Source organism: Rhinolophus sinicus, linkage group LG03 (genome assembly GCF_036562045.2).
Source record: "Rhinolophus sinicus isolate RSC01 linkage group LG03, ASM3656204v1, whole genome shotgun sequence".
NCBI classification, from domain to species: Eukaryota; Metazoa; Chordata; class Mammalia; order Chiroptera; family Rhinolophidae; genus Rhinolophus; species Rhinolophus sinicus.
Genome location: NC_133753.1, coordinates 161,319,865 through 161,347,465, shown reverse-complemented (window position 1 = coordinate 161,347,465; position 27,601 = coordinate 161,319,865). Strand labels below are relative to the sequence as shown.

The 27,601-nt window shown below is 39.8% G+C and overlaps 1 protein-coding gene and 1 long non-coding RNA gene across 4 annotated transcripts in view; one reads left to right on the top strand and one right to left on the bottom strand.

Moving 5' to 3' along the window:
- Positions 1-27,601, bottom strand: part of PDE4D (phosphodiesterase 4D) — a 1,269,731-nt gene that overhangs the window by 1,237,847 nt on the left and 4,283 nt on the right. The window contains exon 2 of one of the 3 annotated variants that reach the window (XM_019743390.2): positions 23,364-23,442. The exons of 1 other annotated variant lie outside the window; for it this stretch is intronic. The gene's annotated coding sequence lies outside the window, so the exon portion shown is untranslated. Of the gene's footprint in view, positions 1-1,539; positions 1,660-23,363; positions 23,443-27,601 lie in introns of those variants that run through there. One more of the 3 variants, XM_019743396.2, reaches the window with a different exon arrangement.
- LOC109453627 (uncharacterized) lies at positions 1,634-25,991 on the top strand. The gene is made up of 2 exons (XR_002138339.2): positions 1,634-2,017; positions 21,594-25,991. It is a non-coding gene; the product is annotated as an uncharacterized LOC109453627 (long non-coding RNA).

Sequence of the window (27,601 nt, the reverse complement as noted above, 5' to 3'; positions counted from 1 at the left end):
AAAAAGTAATATACATTTGGTTGATACAGAAAGGAATTCTATGTTGATTATTTTTCTTTCCTTTTATGAATCTCATCTACTGGAGTGACCTAAATGGGATCATATTTCAGAAAGCAAAATATTTCTAACAACAAAACTTTGCATTTCCAGTATGATGTTAAACATAAAAGTTTTGCAAAAACATAACTTATATTTCTCTCCTACCAGCTAAATCATGTATGTCATTTAAATAGGTGCAACCGAAAATAAACTGCTTTTGAGTATAAATAATATTTTTATAAGAATTGGCAAGTAATTACAATAGCTGTTATAAGTTTATATTTGCCACAAAGACCCATGATTTAAAAAAAAAAACTGTTCAAAAGATTTATGCATGAGGCTTATACATAGCACAAACATATATACAGTTACATCTATACGAAAAAGAGGAAAAAATTAGACAAAAAGCAAACTGGAAAATAACCCAAAATTATTAGAAATTGCCTGGTGTTGTACTGTTTTAAGAAAAAGTATAAAAAATTATTTGGGAGGGGGAAAAATTATTTCTAAGCGGTAACTTTATAAGCAAGACCCCTATTTTCTTTTTTTTCTTTTTTTTAATGATAGGCTGGGAGAAATCAATAATGTTTTCAAAGTAACAAAGTAAACTGCTTAGACTAACCAGTCCATACTAAGTATTAATTCTATCCTGTAGTGTATGCTATAAAAGGTAATTAAACGCTGATGTTTTCTAGTTTCTCATTTCAGTCTGCTCAAGCCATACCTTAAAACTTGTTAGCAACTCAGGTCACCCCCAAAATTACACAAACCTAACAGCTTCCCTGGGATAATTTGATCTGCTCCAACCACAAATTCCAATCCACATACTTTCTTCTGTTATGGTTGTGTCTGTGTGTGTTTAATATACTTTTTCTAAGGCTTTTAAAAACAAGCCAGTGATTTCTCATTCAGCTCTCTACCACGTAAACAAAACCACTGAGGAACATTTTTATACATAGAACAATTTTCTAGTTATCTATAGAGTATGTCTTAGTACAGTTTCAAATGACGGTGAAAAAAAGTATTATTGCCCTCCTTTTACATTTCTCATTCTTCGGCGTTCTAACTGCCGTGTACCTGTGTCCCAAAAGGATTGCTTATCATTTGTTGCTCTCTCCCAATTTAGGACACTGGGGGAGAAATCTTAAAACTTGCCTGACTCAAGTGCTCTCTCAGCCATTGCCTTGACACCAGAAGCCTGTTTTAACAGACTCATGCTGGACCTTTATCACTCTACTGACCCCATCAAGCAAACAGGGCTACAAATGCACAGAACAGCCGCCTTCCAAAGGCAGCTTGATTGTGATTCATGGCAAAACGCTGGAGTAACCCTGCCAGGTCTCAGAAGCTTTAAGATAAATTGCATTGAACTTGATACATATAAAACAGCACCTTGAAAATGAATCATCTGCAAATTCAGTATTTTCTCATTAAAATTACTCCCTCTCAGGTCATGTAATTAATTTACTGAGTTTAAAAAAAAAAGTCAGGATTACTCACACAGTCTTGAAGATGCAATGTCAGCTATTTAGGACAGAAACATCCAAGGCCGTGTTAGAACTCAATTACGACTACATATGCGTTAAAGCAGGAACTGGCAGGGCTCTGGACTACGGCAACTATAGGACTCATGCTTCTCGTACACTGGGCTATAATTTATGAAACTGAGCCTCAGATCCAGCCAATCATTTAGCTCCTCATAACAAGTCTAACTGGCTCTGGAAAGCTGAAAGGGCTGCACTAGAACAACAAAGATGAGATAGTCCACACAATAATCTGCTTATCTGGACTCACTTTCCCTCCCAAGGCCAGAGAAAATTCATAGCTTCATTGTCTGAGGAAAGGACAGATGACCTGGGAAAACGCAGCTATACGTGGAGCAAGATCTTTTCTGGCTTGGCAATCCCAACCGTGCCGGCATTAAAGGACCAAGTTACCCCTGGAAACCAAAGGGCAAGGACAGCAGCAAAAACCTGAGGTAATTTTGATCTTTTTATTTTTAGTAGGAGTAATGCTGAGCCAAATTATATGCATTAAGTCTCTTGGGCAACTTCCTATGCTTTAATTTTATTTTACCTTTTTCTACTCTAATCTTTTGTAGGATCATTTGCTATTAAGTACGAGTAGAGGGAGGTTTAATGTACCTGGAATAAACTTGAAACGAAAATGATCATTTGTGGAGGAAAAGAGATCATTTTACAGAACAGTTTTAGAGCTACCTTTTCAGACGAGCAGCTTTTTCAAGCACCCACAGAAACCAGAATAAAGGCAGGAGGCAGGCAGGAGGGAAAAGGTGCTTATGAGCACGATTAAATGCTTTTCATATCTTAAAAGAAAGTGAATTGGGAAGACGGGTTGTTGTCCAGCTCCTCCGGTCCTTGGCACCTAGGCTATGTAAGAATGTACTATGTGGGATTGTCGAGGGAGACAATGACGTAAGAAAGTTGACAGAGCCCCTGTGGTCCAGTTTTCTTCTTGTTTTCTTGGCAATATTTTTTATGTTTCCCGTTACATTTTGAAGTGTTAGTTATACCAACGAGTTGTTATACCATACTTCCAAGTTTGTAGTTATTAAAGAATCTATGGAAAACATTTTTAAGTCAAAAGAGGTGATAAAATAGAAGCAAACAAACCCAAATGGAATTGACATACACGTAACCCCAACACCACACCCTTAGATACTTGTGCTTTACACGGTAACAAATCCTGTCAAATCCTCAGCAAACAGTATGTTTCTTCAACAAATTTTAAAAGCAAGTGTAACATTAGCAACAACACAAAATCTTAGTAATAAACTTTTAAATAACTAAATCAATCACTATGCTTTCAAAGTGACAATAGAACCTTCACAATATTTAAATCATGTCAGTTTTATATGCTGCCAAAGGAAGAAGCTGGAAGGGAAACTTGCTTTGTTTAGTGATGAAATATAAACAACAGTAACAGAAGAGACATTTATGCACTTTTTGTTTGCCATACATAATTGACTGAATTCAACTTGAGATTTGACACCAAGAAGGAAAACAGAGCAGTACACAAGGAACAGAGAAAGTAATCCATCAGCAATTCCCCAAAGATTTGTTCTTTGAATTGTCCAATGTGTGACTAGCCAGGGAAGAATATTTCTGCTCTGTTTAACTTTTTTTTCATTTAATTAAATCTTTGTTTATTTGACAGTGCTCTTGCCTACGGTGACTATGTGAGAACTGAAACTTCTGAGGAAGCCAGGGTGTTAAAATTGTTGTTCCCTTTACTCAAAGATAACATGGATAATCTAGTCTGAAATGGAAAGTGAACCCTTACGGTAATATTGTCACAATCCTCAACACACAGAGCTCCCTGTTCTCCTTTCCTTAATAAAATTCCGTTAAAATCCCCTTGAACACCCATGCTCACATCTCCATTTTCAACAGACAAGGCCAAGAATACTCTAAAGTAAGGCATTTACGTCATTTCACATGTATTATTGTCCAGAAATTTTCCATAGGGAGACTGTATCTCCAACAACTTTGAAGACAACCATCTCACCACGCAAGACAATGGCCAATAACCATCCAACGTCTTTGAGTTAGAAGCTTTCATGGCTTGTCCACATTCTCTGTGTTAGCATGTAGCTAAATTACACTTATCTCTGGCTCCTTGATTCTTACAAACACTAAAGGTTTTATTTGACTCAACTTCAAGCTGTTCATCAGTGAGTAGGTACTGTTTACCTCAAAACACATTCATGGTAAGAGCTTCCTAAAAGACCAGCACTGCCTTCTTTTCCTATAATCATAATAATCGTGATACCCGAAGACATGTTACTGCCCTTTGGCAATTTGGGAGGGACTTGGATATTTTGTTCCTGGAGCTGTCACACTGAAACAAAGGAAGTAATGTCTCAATGTGATCCAATGTGAGCCAATTCTGCTGTTTACATTTGTTTTCAATACCCTACTGCAAATAATGCAACAGAGGAGGAAACTAAAAAACATACATACCATATTATAACCTTTTGCCTAAAATTGTTAGTGCAATGTATTAGAGTCTGCTTATAGCAGACATCATGGTCAGTTCAGCAGGGCTTGTGTTAGCAGATTCTAGCTAGAGATACTACCTCCTGTCATCACCATCAATTTATATTTTTTGTCAATCACATCAGGCCCCGTCTAAGAAGCTCATGGTATAAAAGAGGGACTCAAACAGCTGAACTCAGTTCTTACTCACTTCCTTGATCTCAGTCTCACAGACAAAAATTAAGATGATCCCTGTAAAAGAAAAGTACTCAGGAATGGAAACCTTTTTCTGAACCAAGAAGTGTCGGCAAATCTCAAGTATCAGAACAGCTACAGCCGACTGAAAAGAGTCCCTAACCCTGGGCCAAGAATGATTTGTAGGCCCATACGCTCATTTGTCTGGCCCTGCAGTTTATATAGCCAAAGGAGTTGCTCCTGGGAAAACTATAAGAAAGGTTCAGACCTACCTTGTTAGTGTGTCAAAGATTGGCAGGGGATTAACTCCATTCCAGGTGACTGGGATAAATAGCCCCATTATTTCCACAGTGCTGGACTCTGCCTAATGGAGCCCAGGACCTCAGGACCCGTTCGCTGGTAGGGAACCGCTGACAGTTCAAACGCTGACACTTGGAGCCAGCATCATACGGTATAAACCGAAAGAGAAAAATGTCAGTGAGAAGGAGAAGGCCTGCCTCACTTTAACCAAGAAAATAATTTTCTTTTCATTTAAATAAGAAGGGATGGATGCTAGAGATGAGAGTCTATGGTCATTGCAAGGATTAAGCTAATGTTCTTTGTTCAGAGAGCAAAACACTTTATCTGGGCACACAGACCTCAAATTCAGTTTTGCTCTTGGCCCACGGAGGGAATTTTGAGTTAGTGGTTTCTGTTGTTGTTTTTAATTCAGTCTCTCCTAAGAACATGAATGTATAAAAACATACTAATAATGTATTTGACAAGATTCTAAAACATATTATACTCAAAATTAACATAAACCTACAACTTTTTGCATTTACATATATTCAACACTATTCTAGGTGATGACAGCTGAATCAGGTTTTCTATGACCTTACCCTGTCAAAGTTTCTCAAAAGCCATACAACATACACATAACATAGACAAAATCGGGCAATGACTTACACTTAGTAAGAAAAACCATGGAGGGTGCGTTCCTAATATTTGAGACTAAACAACCTCTTTGCTTCAAGTAGTATGTATGCATTATAACATGGAGGTTAAGAGCATAGACTCTGTGTAGACTGCGTGGGTTCAAATCCCAGCTCCGACCCTTAACGGTGGGACTTGGGCAAGCTACTTAATAGCAGTATGCCCTCAGTTTCCTCACCTGTAAAATAGTGCGACACACAATAACTATCTGGTGTGAAGAGTAAATGGGCAATGCATGCTCAGAACTGAGCCTATTCTTTGGTGAATATTCATTAAGAGAAAACTGTCATCATCATCAAGCTGATTTCAATAAATTACACAATACCCCAAATGGAGATGAATTATTGAACAGCCAGATACAGTGAAATATATCTGCTCATACCACATATCTCATTTCAGGTAATATTTATGAGTAAGATTTTGTCTTAATGCCTCTGAGCTATCCGCTCAAGGAGGTATGTCAGTCACTGTGAATGGTCAGTTTTCTGCCTGGTTATCACTTGGCACTTTTAACCCTGCCCTACCCTGTGTGTCACAGAAGGACTCTCACCTAAGACATGACACAGGAGGGGGTAACTGTAGTAGACAAGATTCATGTGATAGTTGGTACAAAGTTCAGACTCGTTTAAAGATTCCTGCACGAAGGCAAAAAAGTAATGAAAGCCATTAATCTTCAGTCATGGTGCCCTAACTAAAAAAGATTCAAGCAGAAAAAAAGAGAGTTACGTATCATGAGCAGCTGTGCTGATTATCCAACTATATGAACCATGTCTAGAATTCATGGTGACTTCTCAGCTAAAATATGAGAGAATACTGAAATTAATTATCTCCTGTTCTCCCTGCGGAAGGGATTTCTCAGAGCAGAATATTAACTGAGACTTCAACCTGCTACTGAGAAGGGACAGAAGAGAACAGTTGGGTTGGTGAGGGAACAGCCGCCCTAGGGGAAGGACTATGGACTTCTATACTCATTCATTCATTCATTCATTCATTCATTCACTCATGAATGGTCTTGCCCCTTATCTCCCTCCAGCCACACAAACTCCCACCAGCTATATCTAACTGCTTATAGTTCCTGAGGAACCCATGCTGCCCCACACAGTCGTACTTCTGTAGATGTGCCCCTTCATCTGCACGCTCTTCCCCAACACCCACCATTAAGACCAAGGAAAATTTTCTCCTTCACAGGGAACCCCTTCCTACCCACCTCTTCTCCATGGAAGGTGGTAAATTAATGAATCAGTACCACGTACCACATAAATGAGCTCTAATGGACCAAAAAAAACCATTGCAAAAGTGGGAAACATTTTCAGTTTAGCAAAAAATGCTTTAAAAATGAAATTTGGGGCTCTTTCTGCAAGATCCCAAATGAAATAAAATATTAAGGCTTAATAGTCCTTTGGACAGACTCTTCACTAGCTAAAGACTCATCTCTGGTCTTTCTCAACAAGTTGATAAAGAAATGCAAGGAAGTTGCTAGAAATTATTGCAAATGTGAAAGCTTTGCATGGAGGCTGGCAAGGAGTCAAATGAGCTAAGTCTCATTGTTCTAATTATCCTGCTCCTGGCAGAGGAATGGAAAGGGAAGGAGGGCTCAGATTCAGGGGGAAGCTTCCATTTCTCCCTATGTTGGTTCAGGTACAGAGTCGGACATGAAGTCTCTCTCCTGAACCATCTGTGCCACTGAGACCTTGCCACCTGCAGCATCACCGCGGTCCAGTCCTGTGACTGAAGAGACAGTCACTCGGCACTGACATTCACCAAAGAGGAGGAGGATGGGATGGGATGGGACAGAGAATTTTAGGAAACAGTATGCTGGAAGGTGACCTTCAGAATTGTGACACAGTTCCAGTTTGTCTTTAGCCCCTTCCCACTTCAGCTCTGCCTCCCTCCCCCCACCAAAAAATAGTTTACCTATGCTCCCCAGCTTCCCACAAAGGGGCCTGTACTCCCCTCCCAACGCGTGGTTCCATCCCTCAAGCAGCCAGATTAAACCAGTCTGTGCCAATATGATTAAATGTTTCTGTTACCTTCCAAGTAGCACTTCATCTTATTTTTTTTTAATTTTTATTCCTTTCAATTACAGTTAACATTCAATATTATATTAGTTTCAGGTATATAGATAGTGGTTAGACATTTATATAACTTAAGAAGTGGCCCCCGATAAATCTAGTATCCTCCTGGTACTATACATAGTTATTACATTATTATCAACTATATTCCCTATGTTGTACTTTACATCCCCATGACTATTTCATAACTATCAATTTGTACTTCTTAATCCCTTCACCTTTTTCACCCAGCCCCCCAACCTCCCTTCCATCTGGCAACCATCAGTTTGTTCTCTGTATCTATAAGTCTGTTTCTGTTTTGTTTGGTCATTTATTTTGTGGTCATTGTTTTTTTTAGATTCCACATATATGTGCAATCATATGGTATTTGTCTTTCTCTGTCTGACTTATTTCACTTAGCATAATACCCTGTAGGTCTATCCCTGCTGTTGCAAATGGTAAGATTTCATTCTTTTTTATGGGCACTTCATTTTAATGGGGACTTCCTAGAAATAAAGTTAGGAACCAGAGAAATAACCACAGTAAACAACTGAACCCCCTTGCAGCATGACAACAAAAGCATGCAGAAGGCAGGCAGGGCTTTCTGGGCCATGGGAACCACCAGCACATCAGCCACCTTCTCCACTCAGGGGTGGGCCAGCCCTCCATACACAGCCCTCGGCCAAGAAGAATGCTAAGTTTTCACTCCGCCATGCAAGGCCACCACATAGAGTTGGGCAGGGCACAACTAGTACAACCAACCACTCATATCAGTCCACCGTCTATAGTCCCTAAGTCTTTTCTCTCTATATCCAGAGCACAGCCACCAGCAAACAAGAAGAGATTTCTCAATTATTTAACCCTACTACAGTAGAGGAAAATACTTGGTGCCTCAAAAGCAATTTGGCTATGGAGAAACATTTGTAATCACCAGCAGCTAAAAGAAAGGCATGCATTGCTCCATGTCTCACAGTCCATAGGATTTTTTTTTCTTCTTTTCACCATAAGAATTTAAGCACAGAAATCAGAGGAGTGGAAGGAAAGAAGATTGCAGTTGAGTCCCATGTACAATATAAAATAATGCAGTGGCTCTTGAAGTTCACGTGCATCAGGATTACTGAAGGTGCTTGTTAAAATGGCAGACCCTTGACTCCCACGACAAGATGCTGATGCTGTAGGCCTATAATGGAGCCTAGGAAACTTCACTTTTCACTGGCATCCCTGATACTTTTAAATCCAGTTATCCATGGGTTACTCCTTGAGAAGCATCGAGACAATGCATGCAAAGCACTTAACAGAAAGCCTGGCATATTTCAAGTGCTCCAAACTTACTAGCTATAATTATTAAGAATCAGTACAGACTCAACTTCATATACTCTACCTAGACTTGACCTTTTGCTAAGTGCAAATGGCACATGAGTGTGGCAGGGTGGTAGCAAGCCAGGAGCTGGTTTAGTGCAAGGAGAGAGAAATAACAAGAGGGATACAGGACAGAGACAACCTAATTTCTGTCTTTCTAATGATCTGTGAGCCTTTGATGAAAACCCTTAGGCCGGATTACCAACCCCCATTAGCTCTGAAAACATAACATAGGAGTATTTGAAATAATTGTGTATGGACAACAAATTTCCAAAGTAAAAACACTCAAAATACTGGCATTTTCATTTTTCCACCTCAGACACCAAAAGTAATACAAGGTTATTTGTTTTACAGGGCAAAGCAGGCACCGACTAATTAGGGAGTTTTTAAATGGATTCGTTCACCAATGTTAACACAACATAGAGAAGTCAGTCCCAAATCTTATTGGCTGCTGTGCTTCTGTGAGTCTTGGCCATTTTCCTCTGCTGATGATGTGGACCCTCCACAGGTGGCTGGAGCTAACTGTGTCTACTTACCACTTGGGATCACTCCTCACGATAAATAGGACAGCCCTCCAGGAAACCTCCTGTTTAATTTGAATGCTCCTGAGTATAAGACAAAGCTCTGTTGTTCAAAAGCATAAATAACAAAAGCTTTGTTCTTCCAAACAAAGAGGGAAACTGTAGATCTATCCAAAATCACTTGGTCTTAAACTGTGTACGGATGACAAGAATGAAATATTATTTTAGGCTCTCCAACAGCATCAGTCATTCAATCTCCTCTCCTGGCTTCAGAAAACAATGACTCAATATGGCCTTTTACTGACAGACTGCACCCTTAGGAAAATAATATTTCTGCATTTAAATCAATGGAAGCTATTCAAAGCCCACTTAGCTTTCTCGCTTTGAAGCCTGGGCATAGGAACACAGCTGTTTATACTCATATAATGAAAGGAAAACAGAAACTGTGAATGATAAAAATCAAAGTATTTTCTTACTCCATCCCAGGTGCTTGACATGTGTTTATTGCTTGATTCCCTCAGTGACCTCTAAAAGGTAAAAGGTTGATATCATTAGCCCCATTTTTACCAAGAGTAAGCGAGGTTAAATAAGTTTTCCTAAGGATACAATACAGAGTTGATAATTGGCTGAGCTGGAAGTTAAATAAGAAATAAAAGTAGCCTCAAACCTCTATGTGAAGATTTAAATGAAAAAACTCCCATATTTCTATTAATGTAATTTTATAGAAATGTGATCATTTTGTTTCATAATCTGTTTTGTATTACTAAATATTTTTCCGATCATATGTAAAGCTCTACATCGTCATTTTCATTGACTACACAGGATTGTCTGGAAGGCATTTACCATAATTGACTATGCCAGTGCCCCAGTAATACACATTGAAGTTATTTCTAGTTTTCCATATAAACATATTGAATGTTGCAAACATATTTCTACATTTACGTAATTATTTCCTTAGGGTAAGTCCAAGACTGAAAATTGCAGCGACTGTACATTTTACATACCAGAACGTATCACCAACTGCCCTCCGAAAGGTTGTATCAGGTAGCTACATGAGTGTACCCATTTCTTCACACTCATAGACACACCAGGTTTAACCAACCATTTACATTTCTTTCAAAATGATAGTGGGAAATGATAGCATTATTATTTTTATTTGCATTTCTTTCATCATTAGGGAAATTAGACATCCTTTCCTATGTATTGGCCATTTGCAATTCTTCCAGAAATTAATTATCCCTATCCTTTTTCTACTTTTCTATTGGAGCCTGACTCCAGAATTCATTGCAAATAACTTCCTCCTGCCTCTTTCTGCTTTCTCATTGTGCTGATGTATTGGAGACTTTGATCTCTAGCCAAGAAAACTTTGGCAACATATTGCCAGGGTGATTATTCAAGTTCCATAAAACATTTTCCAAGGAGAAAAACTAGTTAAGTCTAAAGAACAGAAAGCCATAAACTTCTCCTTGGTTGTCTGTTTCATAAATAGATCATCATCCCCTGACTTTATCAGCAGTTGTTTTTCTTATAAGAAACAATGATCCATTCAAACTTAATCTGTTCTTCTGCACAGAGAAATGTGGATAACTGAAGAGGCGCCAAGGACAGTTTGAAGGAACATCCCCAGAACCAGGGGCTAGAATAGAGGGAGGACATGAGGATGGATGGATGGATGGACGGACACACACACGCATGCACATGTACACACGCGCACACACACAGTTCTGTGTCCCTGGCAGAGACAGACCACAGACTCATAGATTGTTTGTGCTGAGACCCAGGTTAGAGATGTTCTCACTCCAAGGAAACTGAGACCCACAGACATCAAGTGACTTGGCTGAAATCAACTGATAAATGATAATCCCTAGACTCCATGAGCAGAGCTGGTTCCACTAGACAACAATGACCTGAAGTAAAGCAGAGCCCCACGTTGAATCCCCAGAGCTTAAAACACTCATTCTGCCTCCCACAGCACCCGAATTATGTTGGAAGGCTCTATGGCAAAGCACCCTCACGCCTGGCCCAGGAACCTCGACACAGGGAGCCTGAACCACACGCCTGACCAGCATCTTGGCTGCTAGGATCGGGCAGCATTCTGACTGGCTGTGGCCAGAGGGCTACAGGGACAGTGTGAGGCTGCCCTCTTGTTCCTCTACTCCAGAAAGCAGAGGACCAAACCAGGCCTGATGTGCAGCTTTTGTGGTAGCCAGTTGTTGTTTTTCTTACAAATATCACGTGTGTATTTAGCTTAGTTTGTTCATTCCTGTCTGTTCAGATTCTAGACCCTGAGGTAAAACAAAAACAAGCGTGGTCATGTAGTGGTTCTGTCCTCCCAGATATATTTATTGAGTTATATATCCCAAAAGAGCCCTGAATGTAACCAAAATCTCAGACAAGAGAACTGGACATGGGCTGCTCGATCCCATCTCACCTGTGGAAAAATGCATGGGTCTGTGGCCCCATATTCATTCCACTGAGGTGACCAGACAAGTAGCCAGCCCTGTATGCAGTAGCATTAGCAACTTCTCTACAGTAGTTATGCCTGTCCCATCATGAAGCTCTTACCAAACCTAAATAGAGGCTATATTCCACCCCACACACATCCTCGGTGAGGCCTAGAAGGGCAGCCTCCTCCATCTTTTCTCAATTCAAAAGCACTTTTCTTAACTCTTTAGATATTATGTGGTCTAACAGAATAAATAAGTCACACTGAGACTTGAAGAACAATTGGATAAGCAGACTTGGGAAAATGGCATAGGATTCAGTAGTGATGATTGTTTTGTGCCAAGAGACACACATGCGTTATGCTCTTTAATCCTCACAACTGCCTTCTAAGGTAGGTCTTTTTATCTGCTCTTGATACATAAGGAAACAGAGAAAATAATAAGGAATAGCTCATTTGTGTACTCAGCTGATTCTTCTACAGAATGTCCTGAACTTTTATCGTGACTTTGAGCAGTTCTTCCAAAAGACCAAGGCAAAAGAATGATGGAGTCTGTCTCGAATGTTAACCTGTCTTGAAGGTTCATTCGGGGCTGCTGGACCAACTGACTCCCCTCAGCTTCCTCCCTGGAAAAAAAAAGTGATCTCATGCTTGTGCTCTCTTTGGGAATAGGATGTTTCCCACAAAAGAAAATTCTTTCCAAAACTTAGTGCTTATTTTAGGAGAGTTCTGTGGATTCCCAGCCATCTTCACACAGGAAGTCTAATATTCCTAAATCCAGGAGAGACTCTTCAAGTAAATTTCAGCAACCTTTTGGTCATTAAAGACTCAAAAATTAAACAAAGAACCCGATGGGGGCAGTTATATTGGTCCAGAATATTTGTGAACAAGTGAATTTTCAGCAGAAATTTGCTAAGCCCTATGGTATATTTCTCTCGTATCCTTTCACGTTTTCCTATCAACTTTCATGGTTCCTGGGGTGTTTATTTGCTGGCTCTAAGGTTGGACTACATGCAATCAGTTTTTGTTTCTTGAAACATTCATTCCATTTAATTAACATATTTGCTTCTTTTCTTTTTCCCCCAAAAAGAATCCAAAAGAAACAAATACCTTCTTCCCAGGATGGAAACGATACCATTTAGAAATATTTAAGGTTCCCCTTACAAAATACTATGTTGAGAAAAAAAACCTAATCCCATAGATTATCCAAAATGATATCTGACTCAGTACTAAACACCTACAAAGAACTCAATAAATACACATTAACTACTTTATATTCATCAGGATAATAATATGCATTTCTAGGGAACATTGCTATTTTCAAAATACTTTCACAAATATCACTTTAAGTAAACCTCAAAAATCTCATGGACGACTGAGAAGGGGCTTTGTGAAAATATATAAGAAGGTTTGTACCCTGGCTTAACCACGTGTTAGCCATCTGACCTTGGGCAGGTTACTGAAGGGATGTGAACCTCAGCTTTCTCAACTGTAAAACCTGAATGGTAATTATTCCTTCCTTGCAGAGTGGATGAGAGACTTAAAGATAGCATATGCCAAAGGCACAGCAGAGTACCTGACACATGGCAAGCGTTTAGAAATGGAAATTTTTATTATTATAAAGAAGGACTGATAGAATTATCCTCTCTCACAGGTGAGGTAGCTGAGGCTAAAAGACATTAAACGATCTGACCAGTCACTACGGCCAATAAGGGCCAGAGCTAAGACCAAAACACAGGTTTCGAACCCACCCAAGGAAAGAGTTCTCTGCTCTATTTCAAAATCTGAACTGTGAAAAGTAGAGATATTGCCAAAATAGGGGTGTTGATCAATGAATCTTGAAAACAGTTGATCCATGCTTTCAGCAGCAAATAAGGCAATTAAAACAAAACTCTGTCTCCTTGCTAGTATCGTCAACAGGAAGCAGACTTAATTCAGCAGAACCTCTCTTCTCATTTTGACCCAGGCAAAACTTTCTAAGGATTTGATGAGTTTTATCTTGACTATCAATTGTATCTTGCTTCCGACCTGCTTTCAAAAATTCACTAATCCTGACATTTTGGTGCGGGTCACCTGCCCTTCAACTACTAAATATAATTTCTGCCAAAAAAAAGACCCAAAAGTAAGAGAAGCTTGCCATCTCAGCAATGCTGGTAGAGGTCCCCTTGTTTAAATGTCATTTAAAATATGTAGCTCATCCCTCCAAAGCAGAAATAAGGGCCATTTTAGGACCTTGTGTGGCCTCTGATACATGCCAAACAGAAATTTCTTATCTTTACTTTTTAAGTTCTAGAACATAGTTGAGATGTCTTCTTCTTGGAACTGCTTTTTAATTAGTTACTACATGCAGCATTATTGACAATAATTTGAGATCTGCCTCCTAAAGTTAGGAAATTTTCAGAAGCTTAGAACAAGAACAAAAATTGATGGTGTTCTCTGCAGTAAGCCTCAGTGAGCTTTTGTGAAATCATTAAAATAAGCGACTAAAGTTGAGTAGAACACACAACTCCATATCTTATTGATGACATGGATAGAATATCTGGAGTACAGATAGCCATACTAGTACCAGTATAAACCCCAGTGAACGAAAATGTAGAGAAAGAGATTCAGAGAACCCAGGACACTCCCTCCCCCACTGCCTGATAGAAAACAAGTGAAAACATGTCATGATCTATAGGCAGAATACGCTACCTGTTAAAAGAACACCAATGCTGTAAATATTTAGTTGACAACCTGCTCAGTGTGTAATTTAGCCAACTGTTCCAAGTTGTGAGTAAATTCTTTTTCCATTTCTTTATTCTTGGCTTTATTTTCTTTGTCTTTCTTTTGTCCTCTTGCTTTTTATTCTCTGGATTGCTTCACTATTCCTTGTATTCATTTTTATATACTCTTTCATTTATCCCTTGTTCTTTATAGAATGAAAGTGCTTTCAAAATAATCAAGTGCTATAAAAATGTAAAGTTGTATCATTATTACTCCTATCATCTTTATTATTTTTGTCAAGATGTTATTAAATGTCTTTTGCATTCTCACTATTGTGCCTATAATTTGTTCCTCTGACTTTTATCTTATCTGGTCTTCTCCAGATTTTTCAGAATATTGCACATAAATATTAATAGGAGCAAAGCTGAACGTCTTTATATTAAGCAATTTTTTTTAACTCTGAAAGTATCCAGTGAATTAGGCAACATTCATTAAACACCACCTGCAGACACAATCATTGTACCAAAACTATAGAGGAAATTCCAAAGATAACAAAGATGTCACTTGACCTTAGTAAGCTTAGAGCCTAGTCAGAGTGACAAGCCACATAATAAGCAACTCAAGGGGACATCTATCACATGTGCAAATAACTAGAGTTCAAACAGAGGAACAAGTTTGAGTTAGCCAGATAGAGGTGACCACGTAAGGCTTTATGAAGGTCAATTTCAAAAGGAAAAAGAAGGACATATAAAATCTAGAGAAACAAGGGCATTCTATCTGACCCACCAATGTTATTAAATCCTTTTCTATAGCCCTTTGCAGTCTCCTAGGGACTATCCTGTTTCCTGATCCCTTTCCTATTTCTGCTCTGAATATATTATCAAAAGTTGCTTTGGAACTCAAGAATATGTCTTACTTAATATGTCTTACTTTATACAGTTTTTTGGTGTGTGTATGTGTGTGTGGGTGTGTGTGCATGTGTGTGTGTATATGTGTGTGCTTTACTTCCACGGTCTTGCGTATTACTTTTGTACAACTACAGCCTGCTTCTCTAGGTCTTTCAAATTTTCCGGTCTTTTTCAGTATCTATTTTTAGCGTGACATGGAAAAGCCAACGTTTTTTAAAAAGAAGTCCTGTGGCATCTGCTGTTTGAGGTGTGTTGTATAGCACAGCAGCCTGGAGACTTTATTCCAGCCCTTAACAATGCTCTTAGATTGTCCCTCAGTTATGTTCTCTCTGCAAAAAAGATCAAGTTACAAAACAGCCTTCTCCACACTGAAATGGGGACGCCAAACCAAAATGATCTAAATTCAGTCTGAAGCTGTTAGACAGTTGATCAATTTCAATAAGCTCCAAGCCTGGAATGTAATTGTTTCCACCATCTTTTCCAACAGGTTGCACCTTCTTTTTCAAATTTATGGGACATGAAAGTTGATGCAGTGACTTTTACTTTAAAATGAAAAATCAGCATGGTAAGAAAAACAGAGGGATGCTTTTAAACAAGAAGCCAGACCTCCAATACCACAAGAGTGTCTGTCTAATTGTGTACTCAATACCAGATAGGGCTTGAAACATGGGCTGCCAGCAAGAGCACTTTGTTAAACCAGCCCTCCCCACACAAAAGCATAAAATGCATCACCTCTCTGCTATAGGAAATACTCATTTTGTTCCAAAAGATACAATGTCAAATTCAAATGCCTAAATGGAATTAATATAAATCTAATATTTGTACAAAAATGTGCTTGCTTGATCATCCCTTAAAGCTAGCATTTCTTGTGAAGGAGGAGTTTGATAACGGGGAGGAGGAAAAAGGAGAAAGCGCTGTAAGGTGGGAGACTGAGGAAGCAGAGAAAAAGGTCAACTTTTTCAAATGATTTCCAAAGGCCTATCACGGCAAGGGCCACAAACAGCACTAACATTATTCATAACCCTCCATGCAAAACAGGAACCTTATACAATTTGCATGCTTGTTTCCAATCACATAAATTTAATAAAATTCCATTTTTACCCTCTGACTTTGTATTTGAAAAACAATAACACTGGGATAAAACAGTTGTCTCATTGGCTATTCCTTTCCCTACCCGGCTCAGTCTTTTGAATGGAGAATGAAGAGCTCTCAACCCCAGGAAGCATATCAAGGTGCATCTTCCTCCACTAGGACACACTGAGCCAAACACTCTATAATACAGCCATAGGCATTTGCACACTGCAAGCCAGTGTCACATTTGCCTGGTTCTTTTCATCATCAGTTTGATTTATCAGGCAGATTTTCAAGTGTCCTAGGTCTACCCTGGAGTCCATTTCAAAGCCAGACTTTAGATTTACAGAAATAAAATAAACAGAACTTCATTTATGAATATTTACTTTGAATTCCAATTTATACGTAGAAATGTTCATCCTATAAATCCTAGCCTTGATTTTTGACTCAAAGAGTCTCCTGATTTGGTCTTTAGCTCCTTCCTCATGGTATCATTTTAATTCAGTCCTGCATTCCCACATATGTAAATCCAGTTCCACCATCTTGTGTAATATATGTATCTCTTTGCTAATTGGCAGGCTTTGGGAGAGACTGGAAGTTACCCTGCCTGGCTCGGAAACAGCCTGGCAGCAGCTGGAGAGCCCACAGAGCAAACCCAATTTGCATCATCTTCATCAAAGCTTTCAAAGTGTGGACACCAGCTGGCTGGTACCAGAGTGAATTAGGGCATCCCCTTCCTATGCATACAGTCTGAGCCCAGGTGTCAAGCCCTGAAAGGTCTCTAAGCAGAGATAGGCCAACAGGCTGTCAGCGTTACTCAAGTGCCTGTTTCTGTGGAGTAGAGGAAATGACGCTGTTTCTGATATGGAAGAACAAAACATATATTCACACACACATGCACGTATTCTCACACATACATGTACACACACATACACACTTGCTCCTGATATAGTGGGGAAATCCTTGTGAAATCCCCAAATGAATAACAATTTTAAATTAACACCAAAGTATTACCAAGGTTCTAAGGTTTGGAAGAGACAATTCCATAAATGCTTCTTCTGCCTTCCAAAATGAAAAACCAGAAGAAACAAGGAAAAAAGGGGGAGATGGGGTGACTCTGAAACTGAACAGTGCACATCGTAGCCCCAACAGATAAGAGGAGAAAAAGGCTAATGCTGCCAAAGAAAAGCAGACAGAAGTTAAATTAAAAAAGAAAAAAAGAGAGATCAGTGAAAGAACAAAAACAAAAAGGAGAGGAAAGAGGCCAGAGTGGGAAAGGGGGCTGTGTACAAAGGTTGAAGCTGAAATGACACCGTGGGAAGAAAAGGGGACTGTAATTGAACAAATGTGATATAACTGAGTTTCCATTTTAACTTTCAGCCAAAACAAGCGATGTGACATTTTAAAATGTAGAAACTACGAGGAAAGGACAGGAGTTCCCTTAGGTAAAGCATAGTTCAAGTGGTACAAAATGTTAACAGATTTTTTCTGATTTTAAAAACATGTAGTCATTTAAAGAATCTGAAAAAGTACAAAAAAAAAAAAGAAAGAAGGAAAAGAAACACCTATAGTCCCATTACCAAGAGATAACCTCTGCTAACATACTTATATATTCTTCTGGTCACATGTATACAACTAATGATTACACTGTGTATGTTGTAAATTTTTTTTTCACCTGGTATCTTACCATAGATAGTTTTTCATTATGTTAAATCATTTTTGAAACAACAACTTTTAGACATTCACTTCAATTCTTAGTTTGTTTATTCTGAGCAATAATGCTGTAAATATTTTCATACATAATTTTTTGTCCAAGTTTCTAATTACTTCCTTAGAATAGATTAATGAAGGGTAAATATGGTACCTGGTTCAAAAGGTGCCAAAGGTCTTTTTTAGGAATTTTCTACTGATTTATACTGCCACTGACTGTACAGGTAGGTTTGTTTTACCACACCCTAGCCAAAGAGTATTTTCTCAACAACAACAACAAAAAAATCATCTACTAAATTGATAAAGGTGCAAAACACAATGTCAAAGGCACTATAGTAAACTATCCAGTTTACTATTTTTATTTACAAAGTCAACTTCTGAATATACACAGACTACTTATACTTTTTAGAATTATGAGCTCCTTTGATAATCAGATGAAATCAATGAGCTTCTTGGATTTCATCTTTGAACAACCTCCAACTGACTTCTAAACATCAGACCTAAGTAGAATTCTGGAACATGAGCTCATGCGTAAGCCTAAACCCCAATATTTAGTTTAAACACATATGTGAAGAGCATGCATGGTTTAGTGCGAAAAGGCTCAATTTGAGCCACGGGACTTGGTTTCTGCTTCTAACTCTGTGTAATCATACTTACGTCCTATCACACACTGACACCTAAGATCCCTTCCATCTGTAAAACCCTGAAGCTCTAAGAGAATGTTAAGCTTCACTAACACATTGTTGATAGTAACTGCTCTGTGGACATTCCATGGTTATTTTCTGTACCTAGGCTGCATTCCTTGATGTATTCAGGAAGAGCGAAGGCCTTTTCTGTCTCTACGTCATCTGCTCCAGGAATACGAGTACAGATTAATGTCACTGCTGTTGATTGCACTTATCTCATGGCCTCCCATGGTAGATGGGGGAGCTCCTTCAAGTGTGCCTGATTTGCTTAACGTATTCACCAGTAAATGTCTGCTAAAATAAACCAAACTAAACAACAATATATCTTTCAAAATTAAATAAAAGTAATTTTGTTTCGTTTGGGTTGACCATAATTCTACAAAATGTCTAAATATGTACAGTCATTAGCAATCTTTTCAGCTTAAACAAAACATTTACACAGTTGAGTTTTAGTATTCACAGTAGTGATGTTCTACTAACTCACTGAGAACACTGAATTAGTGACTACTGAACCCTGGCTTCTGGGGAAATACAGGGTTAGGTTCCTGTAAGCCTCTGATCACAATATTTTCATTAACCAAATGAAACATAATCTTGTTTTATGTGTGTCCCTGTCTAAAGACATTTTACTTAATATACTGTCGATTCATTAACATAGAACTCATGGCTAAAAGCTCTGTAACTCATGCCTGAACCAAGCTTATCTAACACATGTGTTTTGTTCTTAAGGCACATCTCAGCCTTCTTGTACTCAGGATCACCAGGCAACACTTCAGCACTACACTTGGGGGCCATTTTACACAGCGAAATCACCAAGGAAAAGCTCAGAAAGGCAAAAATTGCAGTACTAAATATACCAAGAGAAGGACATGTGTTTACAGTATAAGACCTGAAACAAGAAGGCAGAACACCTCTTTGTTAGAGACTCAATAAATGCTTATTGTATTAGTCAGGATTCTCCAGAGAAACAGAACCCATAGGAGATATATTTTGTACCAGGCATTGTTCCAAGCATTTACATGAATTAACTCATTTAATTTTCACAGTAACACTGAGGTAGGCAATGTTATCCCCGTTTTGCAGATAAGGCAAATGAAGCATAGAGTTTTTCAGCAACTATCATGCAGTCTCACAGCTAAAACATTCTGGAGAATATAGAAAGAAAAGAACTACGAGTAAATTATGAAGAAAGAAGAGACTATTCAAATATCTGCTTGACAGAGTGAGACTCTATAATTTTTCAGGGTATCTTTAGTTTGCCATTAGTTAGAACTACAAGATTTCATACACAGTCAAGGTAGGTAGATGCTTGGATTCCAACTGCCTTTACCTGACAACTTTTGTATGGCATTTGTGGAAATCACCAATATCAATCTCAGAGTTTTTTTCTTAAGAAAGACACTGCTTTTGTAACTTCCAAACAAGAATTTTCATAACAAAATGTTGAAAAGTTTCTAGGGACTCACCAGGACACTAAACCACAAAGCAAGAAGCCTTACCATCTGATGACTAAAATGCACCCTACTTATTGGAGACAGGTCAGTCTCCTACATTATCTTGGGAAACCCAGCAAAAAGGCTAGTTTAGACAAAAGGTATTTTGAAGGTCAACAAAATAAAACACTTAACATACCCATCCAAAATCCCTGAGGGGAAAAAAAGTCATCATATCTCAAAGCCAGTGAAATACCCACTTTGGAAAGGAAGCAAACGTCAAACAACTGGGCCAAATATTGATTACACAGTGGTTCCTACACCAAGCTTTTCAAGGAACTAAAAAAAAAATCACTCCAAGTTAGGAAGATAAGGAGACAGTTTGCTATTACTAGCTCTCACTAGCAAATTTGCAGTACTTATTAAAAAGAGGAAGAACTTGCAGCCTGACATTTAGACACTGCTTATGTGATGTGCACTGTCCCATTAGAGCCCTGACCTAAATCTAGTCGTTGAAAAAGAACTAAGTCTCTGCTCCCACCTATTTCCAAATGCCAGCTGAGAACTCATTTCTCAGACCCTTTTCATCCATAAGAAAACCCTAGGAACTTTTTTAAAATTTAAGGAGAAAAGGGTCAGAAAGTTAAAACACAGTATGTAGCCTCTCCTTCCTAAAATGGCCATTTGGTGAAAATCCATGACAATGAAAGAGTTAAAATTCTGCACCATTTAAGAACAATCAGTTGACCTTTAAATATGCTGGTTTGAATCCAATCACCTTTCAACAAGCATGAAATCTGGCACAAGGCGTACTAACACACCAATTATTTTCATAGTGTACATGACGGAGTTCACAGCGTCGTGTTTAGAAAAAAATAAATGTTCACTTTTCAAAAGCCAGACTTAGAGGCTGAGTGTCTCTGTTGATAGGTTTGTCCTTTGGTAACTGTCTCCAAAAGTGCTGCTGGAAAAGGCATTTTCTTGAAAAAGTACAGTTCCTTAAAAAAAAAAAAAAAAAAACATTTTCAAGTTGTTTAAATTCTGGTATGTGAAATGGTTTCCCCTAACTTTCAGTCCATGAAAAGTAAAAATAGCTGGGAAATAATTAATTACCATGCTCAGTGAAGAACTTTGCATGCCATATATGCAGGGGAAAACTTTACCCTCCTAGTGAAAGAGTGAAATGCTGAATCTTACTCTGAGCAAATGTGTGAAAATTCAGAGATTCCACACCAACTGTTGAGTAGCTACTCCCTAAAATGAGTCTTTGCTTTTCAAAAGTTAGTTCCCGTGAGTCTCTTTTAAGTGGTGATATTCCCTCATGTCTTCAAACAGAATTCTGTCTTCAAAATTCTGTCACAGGCTTCTTAAGAACATACTGCTTGGCTGTTTGGGTGCAATATGCAGAGACAGAAGCCCTCTCTGGAGGACTGTGCTATGCCGTCAGCCTCAGGTCAATTGCAAGACTACGCCCTTTATCACTTCCTTTGTTTTCTATCTCCAGGCCCGCTCTGTGCCTGCCGACCAATGACCAGTTCCATGGAAGATTCTGCCAACCCATTTCTGCCGACCAGTGACCAGTTCTACGGAATATTCACCCTCTACATGAACCAAGTTCAAGCCTGAGTGTGTTTTTTCTTTGTTTAATCTTTTGCCCTAGGACGGAGACTTCTGAGATTCCTTCCCAAATCAAAAACCTCCTCTCTCTGTATCTTGCTGCAGCGAGAGACTTCTGCTGGTGGTGCCCATGTTTGCCAGTCCCTCCTTGCCATAATATTTGATTTCCCCTCATGCACTCCCTGTCATTTGTGAGTCCATAAAGAGAACAGTCAGGTCTCACAGCAGCGTGGGCAGTGGCTCTGGGCCAGCCACTTCTGCCCTGGGGCTGAGGAGGGGAGGGCTTGATTCAGGAAGAGAGAGGACCTCCTGGCATGGGTACTGTTCACAGACCATCAGGAAAATAACTGCCAGCCTGAGGCCCTGACACAGGAGTTAACTGTCATCGGGGCAACTTGGCTACATGTATAATCCTGAGGACTCCTCCAAAATCAAAGGGACCCTCCTGGAGCCCTGGCAGAGTGGAGGCATTCCACAGACGTGCCAGGCACGACGGGCAGCCAAGACTTCCACAGGCCTTGCTCGCTTCGCTGCCCCCATCCTCATTCTCACTGGTTCCTAAGAAGCAGAGCTCCCTCGCCAGCTTCTTCTAAGCAGCCACTAATTCCAATCCCATTTTCCTACCTCTAGGATTGATTTGATTTAAAAGCCCTGATACTCCTTATCAACCCCAACTCACAACTGATTCCCCATTCCCCGTTTGCCTTGCCAAGATATGGGGAGCAGGGGATGTGAAAGTGTCTTTTTGCTATCACCCCCAGCTCAACCGCCAACAGAAAATCCACAGAGTCTAAGATGTAAACCACCATGAGGCCCTCACCTGACTTTCATACTTTTCCTCCTTGCACGCAGTGAATGAATGACTCCCTTGGTCATGTCATCCTATGTCTGTGACTCAAAAAAAGACCCAAAGCCCTACATGCTTGAAGACTTGCATGGCAATCCATTTAACATTTGGTATTTTATTAATCAGTGTCCACAGTTCTACGGAGGATGAGATCTAATCAGGCTTCCCAGCCCAGCTACTATTGCTTCCCCTTTCTGTCAGCACCCTGTCCACTGCAACTTCCACCAGAATAGCAATGTGGATTTTGGAAAAAGAAAACATGGAAGATCTGAAGACAGAAGAGTGAGGATTCATTCTCAGGGTTATTATCAACTCAGAGACTGGCCTCATCACTAAAGTTCACTGAAACCTCAGTTTCACCTTCTGTAAAATGGGGATTGTAATATTCACCTCACTTGATGCTATGAAGAAAGCAAATGAGATAATGAAAGTGAACATAATTTTGAATTATAAACAAAGAGGAAAAGCAGGGAGGGAAGAAAAAAACTAAAAGGATTTGCCTCCCTCACCCTTCCACCCAAGCAGGTAAAATAAAATGTTCAGACCAGAAACCTGAAGAAGATAATTCAAAATATAATATTCTTAGGAACTGTCAAAAGGAGAAGTCCCTGTTACCTCCAAATTGGACAAGAGCTCAGACTGAGCAGCATGTTTTGAACCCCTGAGTGCCTGGAGCATTGCACTAAAGCTCTAGGTCTGACCTGCAGAAAAAGACCAACATTCTTCAGTCCCTGTAGTGTAAAGACAACAGCAGCTGAAGGACAAACTTTGAGAATGGGGTGAGACAAACACCTCAGACCATGAACTTACTTTATTCCCTTGGCAGATCAACTTCAGGAGAAAATTCCAGCTTTGTATTTTCTGCTTGGTCCCACTCGAATGGCAAGTTCTGCTCAGAGGCCCAAAATAGAAAACAGGAAGTTAACAGAACTGATTTTCCTAACTCCCCAAAAGCAAATCACTGCACTTGTTATGGATGAGAACTATGGTAAGGTATAAACCTCAGTTTTGAAAAGAGGTCACATGTCGATTTGTCAGTTGTGTACAGAAAACAGACTACTCCAGGGAAGAAAGAAACAATCCATCAGCCTCCTTTCTAAATGAAACAGGAAAGCAGAGCGGGATTGACAGTGAAGTAAATTAAAGGCTACCCAGAACCAAACTGCCACTAAAAATAACCGAGTGCCCCATTTTGAAGCTGAGACACTATTCTCTGAGCTAGTTCCTCTAAAGGCACTTTTCTTGAAGGGAGAGTGCTAAAGTGACTTCCCTCCTAACTTCCTCATTACCATTCACGGTATCAATATTTTCTTAGAGTCCTGTGCTTGAAACTGTCAAGCTGAAATGCCAAGCTCCACCCTGTATGTGCCTCTTCCGTCCGTTTCTGTCATAGACCATCAGCTGCATCTCATTTGCATCAAGCACAAATTCAGCTAGTTTTCCTATCACCGCTTGTCTCTGGTTTGCCACACCTTGCCATTTCCTCAGCCATCGCTCATGGCTCCTTAGCACCCCAGTCTTCCTGCCGGCTCTCTTTCACAAGACTGACAGAGGAATCTTCCCAGCATATTGATGGTTCACATTATTGCCCTGTTACAAGGGCTGCCACAGCTCCCTAATATTGATCAAATCGAAATTGCTCACAAGCAGTCTTGCCATAGCTGCCTCGCTGAGGCAGGGTGTTATAATAGAAAGTGCCTGAGCCTGGGTGTCAGATGTCCTGGGTAAGAGCCTATCCTAGGTGAGCTTTACCACTGTGGCTGCATGAATCTGAGCAAGTTATGAAACCTCTCTGCACTTGTTTCCTCATTTGTGGAAAGAAGATAATAACACCTGCCCACATAGTGATTAAAGATTAAATGGTGTAACACATACAAAGTGGTACTGGTAGGTTCCAATAAGAGAGTAATTCATGCTTATGGAGTGCTAACTACATTCCAACCTCTGTTCTGGATGCTGTACCGATGTGTACACAGGTATTATTATCCTCATCTTACAGAAGAGGAAATTGAGGCAAGAGAAAGTGAAATCACTGAAACCGTATCATGACTCAGTAGGAGAACCAGTGTTTGAACTCCAGCAATCTGACTCCAGCACCTGCATACTCAATTCTTTGTTCTGTCACCTCCCATTTAGGCTTTCGCTCCAGCTTTCACTCGCTAACGCAGCCCACGTGTCCATCCCACTCTTCCCCAGCCATCCAGGCTTCACTCCAGACTCCAGTCTCCTCTGATGGATGCCGTGCTGCATTTTCTCTCCCACCTCTACTGACATCTTAAGAGGAGCAGTTATTGCATTTTCTCTCTTCTCAAGTAAACCATCTCTCTACTCTGTATTTTGCCTTCACTTATACATCACCTTGTAAGTGTTCTCCAGTTCATTCTGTAAACTAGTTCTAGAAACTGCATTAGAAGAATAGACCACATCTCCAAATTCCAGGATGTCCCAGAAGAAACATATCATTTACAGCAATCCCCCAGCTGCCATTACCAAGCCAAGTCTCCTGACTTGCATTTACTTCCCAGCAAGCACTTACTAAGCATCTGCCATGTTCATTTCGCTGGGTGAAGATTACATGGGCCCTGTCCTCTAGGAGCTTACAGTCTAATGAAGAGATGGTGTTTATATAGAAATTCTTAATAAGTTGTGGTAACTACAAAATGCATCTGCTAATGGCATCTTCACCTTTGGCTCTTCCTCTTGCATTTCCCTTGTCATTATCTCTCCCCAAGGCTGTCACACTGCCCCTTCCTTTTCATCTCTGCTGCCACCCCGTGGCTGACTTGCTCCCTACCTTGTTCCTGAACTGCAATCACCTCTCACTGCCTCATTCTCCTGCCCCTCAAAACCAGCCTACCTCCTGCTGCCGAATAACCTATTTTGTCACTCTCATATTCGAAAACTATAGAGGTTGATGAACCAAGTGCAAGGCCCTGAGCCTGAACAGTCAAAGATGCCTGGGAAAAACCCAACTTTCTATACTTGCCTTGGTCCATTCTCCTCCACATATGTACACTTCACCTTACATAGCACACCTAAGAGAGACTTCTCGCAGCTCTCCAAAAATGATCCGCCTTCCTAGTTCCTATGGTTCCCTCTGGCACCCTGCCCTCCCACTCTGTCAGCTCATTATTATCTCTGATACTCAAAGGCTCCTCCAAAGTTCAGGTCAAGTCACCTCCTCCATGAAGACTTCCCTCATTCTCCCACAATGTGTGATTGTTCCATTCTCTGATTTGCTTTAGTTGTGCGTTTGCATCTCCTTTAAGGCACTTTAATTCTATCTTGCATTACAGTCATTTGCATGCTTTATATTATGGTCTCTGCATCTTTAGGACAGCGATTTGTCTTTATTATCTTTGTTCAGTACAGCACCTGGAAGATTGCCCCAAGCATATTTATTCAGACGTGCTGAATAAATAATGAATTTGCTCTTTATTTTTTGTATGTGACATAATGGGAGAAACATCTCATGAGTACCCAAGAAGAAAACCAAGTGCTTTACTTTTTTATTATCCTCCAATCATTTATTCATCAAATCTTTTTTCACCACTAGGTAATATGTTAGGCAATAAAGATATAACAATAAAGAAACAAAGGCCTGTACGCAATAAATATACATTCTCTTTCAGGGAGATTGGCACATAGAACCAATAAAATAAGATACATGCAAAATAGTATGAATTACAAAATCATGGCACTTCTACCACCATCTAGGTGCGTGTCTTTGGGAAAATCACTTACTCTGTGTAAGTGTTGATAAGTATAAAATTAAAACTCATGGGTAGCTTATGAATTTATGATTCTGACCATTGTACTTGTATGGCCTGCTCTGCAGATGGATGGCCCTTCTATGTTAGTGCCAATAATTTGCAAAAATTATTAATGCTACTTAATTCTAGGGAAATCAAGCATGCAGCAACCAAAGGAAATTGCTAATGAGACAATGAGAAAAATAAATGATATGTGCTTCACCAGGATCACTAGATAAACAAACCAGTGAATTCAAGGCCATGAAATGCAGGGTCCGTGTCTCTGGGCTCCTCCACCAGCATTTGCATCAAGGCTACTGTGAGATGCCCCTCTTCCGCCGAACCCCACAACGTGGAAATCAGATTCCCTTCCAAGGTTCATAATTCAAACTATTTAAAATTAATGATCAGGATAGCCATATGTTTTGTCACCTTAAAGAGAGCCAATGGCTCCCGGATGAGCAGAACTTGCCTTATTTATAATACAATTAAAAGCACATCTCATTAAGAAAACGACTCAGTACAAAGAGTGGTCATCACTCATATAATCATAGGAAAGTAAGAACTACAGAGGCAAAGGTGGGCAGTGCTTGCCCGAGCTCTCTCCACATGGAAAGAAATCCTGACCAGCAGATTTTGAGTTTAACATTTCTCGGCCAAGGCTGTTCCTAAGATAGAGGTGAATGTCCCACTTTACCCGGCATAAGACACACAGGTCATTTAATGGACTCCTTAGTTCTGATTCTGTGCTTATCAAGCCTGGTTATTGACTGATTTGCTATGAGGTCTGTCTGTTGAAATAGAATATAATTGTCCAGCTGATGAATATTTTGGTTTCTGGGACAATTGTCTTTGTCATTGCAAATCAATGTGTCATTCTCACTGATACATCAGTCTCATTAGCTGCTTAATATGAGTCCTCACCTAAGAAGAAGATGCCCTCTCAGTAGACTCACAAAATCAAGTTTCTGGACCTGAAAGGCTGAGGTTTAAACCTTAGAACTTGGAGAATTCTACTGCAAAGACACCTTGCAGAGGCTCCAGAAAGACAGCTGGATGCTCTTCTCTGAAAGACTTACTTCCCCGTTACACATGCCACGTATCCTCTCTTCAAACTCTTCTAATTGGTACTTAACTTAGGTGAACCAGGTTGCTCTTTCCTTGTGCACCATGGAGCCAGGTTGGGAGCAATGATCTGGTAGGCATGAGAGATGCTCTCCCCTGGGCTCCCATCCTGTGCCACTGTATTTACCACAGAGAATTGGAAATACACGTGTGCAAGTCAGCCTCCCGTCC